At 51.5% G+C, this 7,969-nt stretch overlaps 1 long non-coding RNA gene across 2 annotated transcripts; it reads left to right on the forward strand.

Annotated features, from left to right (window-relative positions):
* The first annotated feature begins 3,318 nt into the window (after positions 1-3,318).
* LOC134966379 (uncharacterized) lies at positions 3,319-6,133 on the forward strand. 2 transcript variants are annotated; one of them, XR_010188637.1, is made up of 4 exons: positions 3,319-3,500; positions 3,787-3,882; positions 4,196-4,268; positions 5,256-6,133. It is a non-coding gene; the product is annotated as an uncharacterized LOC134966379 (long non-coding RNA). The 2 variants fall into 2 exon arrangements; XR_010188636.1 differs by having other exon boundaries at positions 3,793-3,882.
* The last annotated feature ends 1,836 nt before the right edge of the window (positions 6,134-7,969 follow it).

Here is a 7,969-nt window from a genome sequence, read left to right on the forward strand (position 1 = left end):
GCTCCAACTACCTCACCTTCTGGAGGGCCGCAGGTTCGGGATTCAGGGCTGGATCCTACTAACCACGGATGCAAGTCTCCGGGGCTGGGGCGCAGTCACTCAAGTGGAGACCTTCCAAGGAAGATTGTTAATTCTGGAAGTCAGCCTTCCGATCAACATTCTGGAATTAAGAGCCGTATACAACAGTCTTCTTCAGGTGGCCCATCTTCTAAGAAATCGGGCCATTCAAGTGCAGTCGGACAATGTAACAACAGTGGCTTACATAAATTGACAGGACGGAATGAAAATCAGAGCTGCCATGGCGGAGGTAACAAGAATCCTCCTTTGAGCAGAAAAACACGCGTTGGCACTGTCAGCAATCTTCATTCCGGGAGTTGACAACTGGGAAGCAGACTTCCTCAGCAGACAAGATCTCCATCTGGGGGAGTGGGGCCTCCATCCGGAGGTGTTCAAATACATAACAGACCTTTGGGGATTACCCCAAATAGACATGATGGCCTCTCGTCTCAACAAGAAGCTTCGGCGTTATTGTTCTAGGTCAAGGGACCCACTGGCAGTAGCAGTGGATGCCCTGGTGTCTCCGTGGGTGTTCCAGTCGGTGTACATGTTTCCACCACTCCCACTCATCCCAAGAATGCTAAAGTTCATAAGGAGAACAAGGGTTCAAGCGATCCTCATTGCTCCAGACTGGCCGAGAAGGGCTTCTGGCCGAGGCCCCTTCCTCTTAGAGAGGACCTGCTGCAGCAGGAGTCGTTCGCCTATCAGGACTTACCATGGCTACGTTTGACAGCATGGAGGATGAACGCCTGATACTAGCTCGGACAGGCATTCCGAACAAAGTTATTCCTATTCTGATACAAGCTAGGAAAGGACATTACTATCGTATTTGGAAAAAGTATGTGTCTTGGTATGAGTCCAAGGGATTTCCTACGGTGGAGTTTCAACTGGGCCTGACAAACACTACAAATGTCCAAATCCCGCCAAGCGCACCTACCACAAACACCTAAATCTCACACAAGATCGCTGCATTTCTGCGCATGCGCAAACGGCACTTCCTGACGCTGGAATGTCAGGAGGCCAATTTGGAATCAGCTATTTGAGATTTTAAGCTGCAGGGTCACCCATAACTACTCCTGAAGAAGTCCCATTATTAGCGTGGAGGGACGAAACGCGTTGAGAGCTACATGACACTACCTCTCTACTGATGTAGATTCAGATAAGCATGATCTAATTTTTATATTGTACGGGTCCATTTTTTCTGTTTGTGTGTAAAGTCTATTAAAACTCTGTTAAAAATTGTATTACACTATCAGAGTTTTCTTCTCTCTATGGGGCATATTTGTCATGAAGGTACAGCGTGTGTCTGTGGAAAATAAGGTGGATAGTCTTGAGCCAAAAAAAACTTTGTTCATTCTACAAAGAAAAATGTGAATTGTTATATACATTTTTACCCTTTTCATGCTATAAAACACTCACTGGGCTAATTTTATTTAATAAGCACGATCGGCTTTACCTTTTAGAACAAGGATGCACTTTGCACTGGGCACTTTTTTGTGATTGCACAAAGTCACTTTAATGAATATGATAGCACGCAGCACTGATACATTCCTCCTCTCCTTTTGTGCATTATTCCACATCTGATGAGTACATCCACACTGCTACAAAGGACAGAGGAAGAATATCCAAGAAAGACCTCACTACAGGCAATTAATACTTGGAAATCTGGTACGCATATAAGCATTTATCAAGCTGTAAAAAGCACCGAAGGCGCAAAAGTTTTACCATCCATGAACATTAATTACTTGCACTTATAGAAATATAAGTCACCTGAAAACTGTTTTGCTGCCACTTTACTTTGGGGTGCAATAATACAGAAAGACTTTTATAAGGGAAACTTATAATTTTATGTTTATTGTAATCCTTTTTTATACACACAGCACTCACTTTGAAATATTGGTGTTCAAAAATTTACATTGCGTAACATCAGGTAGTAGCGCTCTTCTCACACTTTTTGTGTGTGTATTATAAGGGCACGGTCGTGCCCTTATATTAAGGCTGAATCGAACAAACGGAATTCTCCCATAGGGACCTTCTGAGATGGGGGCATGGTGTTTGAGGGGCTACACCTCAAAACTGATTGGACGTACTGAGCTGAAATTTGGCATGGACGCGTAGAATTGTCACCCGCTTCTGCATGCCAAATTTCAGGGCAAAATAATAAAAAATGAGGAATTGGGAGTAAGCTAAAGTTCCAACTGTCAGTTTTTTTCTGCCACTCCCTCAGTGGCTTTTTGACACCGTATTCCCATAGAGTGAATGAGGAGATTTTTGGGAAGGCATAACTCAGGATAGAGGACGAATTAAGACTTGGGGTTTGTTTTACTAGATAGAGTATGCCCCAGTGTAGTGCCTTTTGGGGTTGTGGTTTTTGAGAAAGTTATAGTTTTTTTTTAATTAAGTAAAATATGCCCCATTATAAAGATAGGGCTTTTCAATTTGTTGCGGCTGCGCAGTGGCCGCCAGCAGGGGGTGTACGGAGAGAGGCTTCATATGAGTGTACAGGCATGGCCGACTTTGAAGCCAGTAGCCCAGACCCCTCGCCGCAGCCGCCAGCATGCTCAGTTACAGGTACACACAGCCACTTTCAGATTTGAGGAGTACCCAAGACACTCCCTTGGGGCCCGGCTAGTACCAGGGGCCCGGCCGCGGCATCCGCCGATGATAGAACAGCGCTGCACATTAAAAGTACATCTGTGCAGGCCAGGCCCCAGCAGGCTGTCGGCGCACATGATCGGACAGCTGCCGCTGGAAGCCTGCACCTGCTCGCCCACATTATGCTCCGTCAGTCACAGACAGAGCGGATTTTATGATGAGCGATAGAGGCGGTCGTCCTGCTGTCACACATAATTGATCACAGGCACTGCCTCACTTGGCCTCCAGGAGCCGACCGCCGCCTCTCCGTCTCCTTTGAGAGTTCTCTGGCAGAATCAGGGAGGCGCCGCCAGCAGGATTCTGGACGTGCGGCCCCCTCCCTCAGCAGCCGCTTCAGACTGACTTCTCCAAGTTGCCGCCAGGTCACGCTGCCTGGACCTCCTCCACAGCACGGCTCTCTTCTCTACAGTGGGCCTGCTATGTTCCCTAACAGGAGACCCGGCCAGCACAGCTCGTCTCTCTAGCAGGCCTCTCACGGTCAGTGAGTCCCCTTTCATAAATTCTCCTCTGGGGAGTGGCGCACGCAGGGGGGGTTTCCGAGTACCTGGAAACCCCCCCCCTGATGAGCCGAGTTATCTTTTTGAGACAGAGACACAGCTGAAAAAAAAAAAGATGCGACCGCGATCGCGATCGCGGGGTGCGGAGCTGCAGCAACTACAGAAAGCTAAAGGCCAGTACTCACGGCCCGATGCAGCTCTCTGCTTACAGTCATGAATGTCCCGGGCCGGCAGCTCCCTCCGTCCTCACACATTCGCCCCTCTGCCTCCAGCCCACTGTGTACACTATATGTAAGTTTTACTGTATATGTAAGTTTTACTTTGTTTCTGTGTGTATTTGTATGATATGTACAGTATGTATTTGGGTTTGTTTGTGCTTGTGTATGTAAGTATGTATGTATGTGTGTATGTGTGTTTGATTATATGTTTGTGTATGTGTATATATGTGTGTTATATGTGTGTGTGTGTGTGTGTGTGTGTGTGTGTGTGTGTGTGTGTATGTATATCTATCTATCTATCTATCTATATATATATATATATATATATATATCTATATCTCTATCTATATCTATCCGAGCACCAGAAGTCCTAGGACATAGAGGCACAGACCGCACTTCAGCAGCACAATTTAGAGAACCAGTCCTCCACCAAGGTACCAGTAGCACAGCAATGGGTGAGTTCTGACTGCCCCTTCCCACCCCTCTGTGTGCCCGGCTCCCACCCCTCCCGCTGTATGTCCGGCCACCCCCTCCCTCCGGCTCCCCCCCCCCCGCCCCGTTCTGTGTGCCGGCTCCCCCGCTCCTGTCCTCGTTCTGGGTGCCCGGCTCACCCACTCCACCCCCCTATGCTGTGTTCTCGGCTCCCCGCTTCTTCCCCTGTGCTTTGTGACCGGCTCCACCCTCACTGATCCTCCCTGCAGCCGCCCGGATATGTTCATTGACAGCCCTCCCCCTTTGATTGCCTCCCCTCTCTGTCTGTGTACCTAGCGCCTGGGATCACTCTAAAGAAGGATGGCCATCGGTGTACACCTCCATGCCTGTTCCTGCTCCTTCTCATCAGGTGAGTGCTGCCCAGATTGTTACAAGTCGCCCCCTGTACAGTCCTCTGCACCCTATGTGTGTCAGCCCCACCGTACAGTCCCTCATGTTGCCCACCCCTGTACAGTCAGCACCCTGCGTGTCAACTCCTTCAGTACAGTCTCCTGCACACTGAGAGTCGCTTTCCCCCTGTACAGTCCCCTGCACCCTGCGTGTACAATCCCCTGCGCCCTGCATGTCGCCCCCTTCAGTACAGTCCCCTGCGTGTGGCTTTACCCGGTACTGTCCCCTGCGCCCTTCAAGTCACACACACCCCCGTACAGTCCCCTGCATCCTGCATGTCGCCCTACCCCTGTACATTCCCATGTATGATGCCCACAGACCCGTACAGTCCCCTGCACCTTGTCTGTTGTCGCTCCCGCCCCCCCTTGTACAGTCCCCTGGCCCTGAATGTTGCCCCACTTACAGTACCCTATGCCCGCATATTGTCCTACTTACAGTACCCGACGCCCTTTATGTTGCCCTCACTACATCCCCTGCACCCTGCGTGTCGACCCCTTCAGTACAGTCCCCTGCACCCAGCGTGTCGCTTACACCCGTTACTGTCCCCTGCACCTGCGTGTAACCACCCCATACAGTCCCCTGCATCCTGCACCTTGCGAGTCACCCCTCCATAACAGTCCCCTGCACCCTGTATGTCGCCCCTAAACAGTCTTCTGCGCCCTGTGTGTTGCCCCCCTGTATAGTCCCATGCGCCCTGTGTGTTGCCCCCCTGTATAGTCCCATGCGCCCTGTGTGTTACCCCCCTGTATAGTCCCATGCGCCCTGTGCATTTCCCCACTGTACAGTCCCCTGTGCCCTGAGTGTTGATCCCCCGTACAGTCCTGTGTCTGCGTGCCGCCCCACCCAGCCCCTGCGCCTTGCTTGTTGCCCCTTCAGTACAGTCTCCTGTGCCCTGAGTGTTGCTTTCCACTCATATATATTTATTTATTTATTTATTTTTATATAGGGGTGTGAGGGGAACCATTGATCTGCAGTCATACAAGCAATGCATGCTGACAGGAGTCGTAGAAGAACGCTCACAGCAGAAGAGCCGGTGACAGGCAGGGGAAAGACAACCTGCCAGTATCTGTGGAAAACAGCGCTCCTCAGGAGAGAGAGCAGATCTAGAGAGCTCGGTATGTGTGTGTTGGGGGGGGGGGGCGGTATTTAACACACATGCAGCACATGACACTCATATACACGTGCAACACCTGACACACACAAAGGCAGCACCTGACTCTCATATACACACATGCATAACATCAGACACACTAATCTACACATGCAGCAACTGACACACACACAAGGCATTTAACACGCACAGAACCTGACACACACATATACACTCGCACCACCTGACACACACACATACACTCGCACCACCTGACACACTCTTATATACACGCGCATCACCTAACACACACATATACATGTGCTGCACCTGACACACACACATAATGTAGACGTGCAACACCTGACACATGCACAACAGCTGGCACACTAATATAAACATGCAGCGTCTGACACACACATAGACAGGCAGCACCTGACACATACATAGACGTGGCATTTAATACACACACAGCACCTAACACACATACACTTGCAGCACCTCACACACACACACACACACACACACACACACACACACACACACATATATACATGCACAGCACCTGCCACTCATATACACCCAAAGCATCTGCCACTCACTACATATACACACAGCATCTGCCACTCACACACACATACACACAGCACCTGACACACATGTATATACACGCAGCACCTGACACACGTATATACACGCAGAGCACCTGAAACACACACACACAGCACCTACATATACACGCACAGCACCTCACAGCCACACACATATATACACGCGCAACACCTTATACACACATATATACACGCACAACACCTGACACACACACGCACGGCAACTGATACAGGCACATTATCAGACACACTAATATACACATGCAGTACTTGGCACACACATAAATGCATGTAGCATTTAACACACATATACATGTGCGGCACCTGACAAACACGTGGCACCTCACACAACTGACACACATGTGTACGTACATGTGCGACACCTGATGCACACACAAGACACCTGACACACACACACACACACACGTGCGACACCTGACATGCACGTGTACGTACACGTGCGACACCTGATGCACATGCACGACACCTGATGCGCACACACGTGTATATACACGCGCGACACCTGACGTGCATGTGCACATATGTGTACGTACATGCGCAACACCTGACGCGCACATATGTGTACGTACATGTGCGGCGCCTGACGTGTGTACGTACACGTGCGACGCCTGACACACACACACGTGTGTACGTACACGCCTGACACACAGACACACACACACGCGCGTCACCTGAAACGCGCACGCTTACGTACACATGCGACACATGACACACACATGCACGTACACACGTGACACCTGACACACGCGCGTGTACGTACACGCGCGACACCTGACAAATGCGCGTGTATGTACACGTGTGACACCTGACACACACGCGCGACACCTGACACACAAGCGTGTACGTACGCGTGCGACACCTGACACACACACGTGTGTACGTACACACGTGACACCTGACACATGTGTATGTACATGCGCAACACCTGACACACACATGTGTACGTACACGCGTGACACCTGACACACACATGTGTACGTACACGCGTGACACCTGACACACAAGTGTGTACGTACGCGCGTGACACCTGACGCACGCGTGTACGTACGCGCGCGACACCTGACACACACACGTGTACGTACGCGACACCTGACACAAGCGTGTACAAACGCAAGCGACACCTGACACACACACGCATGTACGTACGCGCGCGACACCTGACACACACACGTGTACGTACGCGCGCGACACCTGACACACACACGCGTGTACGTACGCGCGCAACACCTGACACACACGCGTGTACGTACGCGCGCGACACCTGACACACACGCGTGTACGTACGCGCGCGACACCTGACACACGCGCGCGACACCTGACACGCGCGTGTTCGTACGTACGCGACACCTGACACGCGATTGTACGTCAGTCCGCGCGACACCTGACACACACGCGCTTGTACGTACGCGACACCTGACACACACGCGCTTGTACACACGCGCGTGCGACACCTGACGCACACACATGCGTACGTACACGCGCGACACCTGACGCACACGTGCGTGCGTACGTACACGCGCGACACCTGACGCGCACACACATGCGTACGTGCACGCGCGCGACGCGCACGGGCCCGCACACCTGACGCGCACGCACGCACGACACCTGACACACACACACACACATGACACCTGACACACATGTATGTACACGTGTGACACCTGACACACATGTATGTACACGCCTGACGCCTGACACACACGTGTACGTACACGCGTGACGCCTGACACACGCGTGTACGTACACGCGTGACGCCTGACACACGCGTGTACGTACACGCGTGACGCCTGACACACGCGTGTACGTACACGCGTGACGCCTGACACACGCGTGTACGTACACGCGTGACGCCTGACACACGCGTGTACGTACACGCGAGACGCCTGACACACGCGTGTACGTACACGCGAGACGCCTGACACACGCGTGTACGTACAC

This window comes from Pseudophryne corroboree, chromosome 10 (genome assembly GCF_028390025.1).
Source record: "Pseudophryne corroboree isolate aPseCor3 chromosome 10, aPseCor3.hap2, whole genome shotgun sequence".
Classification (NCBI taxonomy): Eukaryota; Metazoa; Chordata; class Amphibia; order Anura; family Myobatrachidae; genus Pseudophryne; species Pseudophryne corroboree.